The sequence below is a fragment of the Thamnophis sirtalis genome, unplaced genomic scaffold (assembly GCF_051295495.1).
Source record: "Thamnophis sirtalis isolate CommonGarterSnake01/CBP01778 unplaced genomic scaffold, rThaSir2_p1.2 scaffold_7, whole genome shotgun sequence".
Taxonomy (NCBI): domain Eukaryota; kingdom Metazoa; phylum Chordata; class Lepidosauria; order Squamata; family Natricidae; genus Thamnophis; species Thamnophis sirtalis.
In genome coordinates this window covers 83299358-83302651 of record NW_028261387.1, presented here as the reverse complement: position 1 = coordinate 83302651, position 3294 = coordinate 83299358, and positions in this window count along the sequence as shown.

Below are 3294 nucleotides of genomic sequence, written 5' to 3'. Positions count from 1 at the left end.
AAAAATTCCCCATCTAATCTTTTGCAAAAGGCAATGTTTTAATGATCTTTGAGATGAAATCCAATTAGTTTTGTACTGAATGCATGCATGCATGTCCTTACTATATGGAAAAACTAGTGTACAATATATTGATAAGTTATTACATCTGGGGGAAATCAATATTATACAAAGCTCATATTATCATTGAAAGACAGAGTTAATTATAGATGTTGGAGCTCTGATTATCAGTTTGTAGCGCACGGTACTTAGCAGCAAATCTTCCTGCATTGTTATCCAATGCCTGATATTTAAAAAAAAAAACATACATGGACAATGACATGCAATGTTTTTAGTCTTAACATCATATTTTATTGCTATATATCATTTAAATCACAGACGATTCATTTCCAGATCTGAACCTGAAAAACATTATTGTTCTTGGAAAAGGCATTCAAAAACTTACATAGAAAAGCCCTTTATTTGTAATTCTGTAAAATCTTCTTGTTGCTGTTTTGCTTCTAACTTAAAAGTTGTTTTCCTCAAATGTATTTCCAAAAGCTTTTTTTCAAGCCACATTTAAGCTCAAGAATCTTGAGGGGTAGAGCCGGTCAAAGCTAACCTAATCTACTCAGTTTTTTTAAAAAATATATTTTTATTATTTACATATATTTTTATTGAACACAGTGTGATTGTCCTGGCATTTCATCTGCCATAAAAACAAAAGTGAAAACAAATAATATATATACTACTTAAACAATGCTAGTGTTGTACAATTATTTTTAACCATCAAATTCATTCTAATACATATATAGTATCACATTCCAGGTCCCCCTGCCCTAATTTTTTTTTTATTCTGACTTCCACCTCGTGCGTCTATCCATTGATAAAATCTGTTCCAGGTGTCATAATATTCTGTCTCTCCTTTGTCTTTTATTTTTAACGTTAGTCCATTTCTGCACAGACTAGTATCTTCCTTATTATCTTCTCCTCTGAAGGGGTGTTTTCACTCTTTCATTGCAGTATTAGGTATACTGTTCTTTTATCATCTGCTGTAACGCCTAATAGAAATAATTCTGGCTTGAACTCTATATGTTGTCTAACCATTTTTCCTAACCACATATGAACCAAAATTTCATTGCTTTTTTACAGGTCCACCACATGTGGTAGTATGTGCCTGGTGTTTGTTTACATTTCCAAAAGCTTGGGGACATATTGCTAAACATTTTGGCCAATCTTGCTGGGGGGGGGGGGAAGATGCCACCTATAAAACATTTTATAAAGATTCTCTTTATATGATGCGGCCAGTGTCTATTTCCGATTTCTCTCCTAAAGCTTTTGCCAATTGTCCAAATCAATGGTATATCCAAAAATTTTAGCCCATACAACCATCGTCTCTTTAACCTGTTCTTCTTCCATTTTATAATCTAATAAATATTTGTATAGTATCCTTATCAATTTGTCAGCGGTCCCATTAATAATTTGTCTAATGTTGTTTATTCTTTATAAAAACCCCATGTTTTCACATCCTTCACGTAACATGACTGTTTCTGCAGGTATGACCACCACTCCAGTTCCACCTCTTGGTCTTTTAATTCTAATCTGGTTTTCAGTTCACCCTTCTCATTTAGTATAAATGATATACTGAATCTACTCAGTTTTTGAGATTGGCAAGCCCAGCCAACACTACTGTATATCTCAACGTTGTTCATTTAATTAAGTTTTAAAGACTTAATTTTATTGACTTATTCCATGTCTCACTTTGATAACTGCTGCGTCCCACCTGAGTTATGCGTGTCACTGATTGAGATCATGGATTTTAGAGAATAGGCATTTAACCCTCTGTTGGCTGAATTTTGGCATATTGCATTTAAATTCTTTACCTATTGTTGGTTCTATGTTTTGGGGAATCTTTGATCAAGTTGCTCTTGGTTGATCCACCTCTTCCTCACTTCTATTAACAGCTGTCCATTTTCTTTTTTCCACAGTTCATTAGATGACAAAAGCTAATCAATTTTAGCAGATCTCAAGGAATCGAGCAAAGCTGAATCGAATTAGGACTCAAAAGATCACCAGCAAAATCAAATGAAGCCCTGTTAGACACCAGATGGGTTCATACAACATGCTTAGCCAACTCATTTATTGCATACAAATTATCTCCAAAGCTCGATAAGTATTAACCCGGGTTAGAATTTTTGCGGCTCTCCATGTTGTGCAAACCAATATGGTTGTGATTCAATTTATTTAAGTGGGTTAATACAAAGTCAGGTTAAACATGTTGTATGAACACAGCCATGACCGCAAGCAGAAACCACACATTTGGTGTATGAAATATAAGCTATCCATGAAATAAGTAATAAACTTGTGTTAAATTCCTGTATCTTTTTGATTCCATTGAGTAGATGCCTGGCGTTTGGTAGCCCAGATCTGTTAGCATTATTCATTTCCCCGCCATCTTAAAAGGTTTGTGAAGCTCTATTTATTGAATAAAAGGCTCTTAAAAGGTTTGTGAAGCTCTATTTATTGAATAAATCATAACTGGCTGAGCTCACACAATCTAGACATAAACCACCATTCATAGATAATACTCTAGGACACAAACCAGCAAACCATGTTACATTTTAATGTAGAAATAGACAACTTTCTGATGGCTGCTCCAGAGGTGGGTTGCTCCCAGTTCAGCCCGGAAGGAGCAAACTGGTAGTAGCAGCGGAGGGAGGCTCTCCCCACCCGCCCGGACGCTTCTGCACATGCGCAGAAGTGTGCGCGAGCACGGGAGCACGCTCGAACTGGTAATAAAAAAATTGGCAACCCACCTCTGGGTTGCTCTTAGCATTTTTGGAAATGCCAAGACCTCAGAATGATTGTTGCTGTAAAGTAGATGGAACCATATTACATCCATGAAAAGTCTAGGATTTTTCCTTTTTTGGAGTAGGTGTTTGTTTTTTTAAAAACTATATTAATTTTATTTGGCTCTTCTAGTACTAGTTTGGTGTATGTCCCATCTCAAAATGACAGAGGCATGTCAATTATACCTAAAGTGAATTTGGGGGGTGGGGCAGTTTTGAAGGTCATAGGATCTCCATGGGCATCTCAAGCAGTGTTTCCTTTGCTCCATTCTGCTATAAATCTTCTGTGGCCCCCAAATTGTTATGAAGGAAGAGGACCAGTCCGGTAACAAAACAGTAAGGTAAAGTAGCACATTGCACATAACTGGTGTTTAATACTGCTGTTACTAGGCTATGCTTCCTGTACCGTAATTAATTTTAACCCCAAGCATTGCAGGGGTGACACACAAACAGGTTACTCATAGTAAGG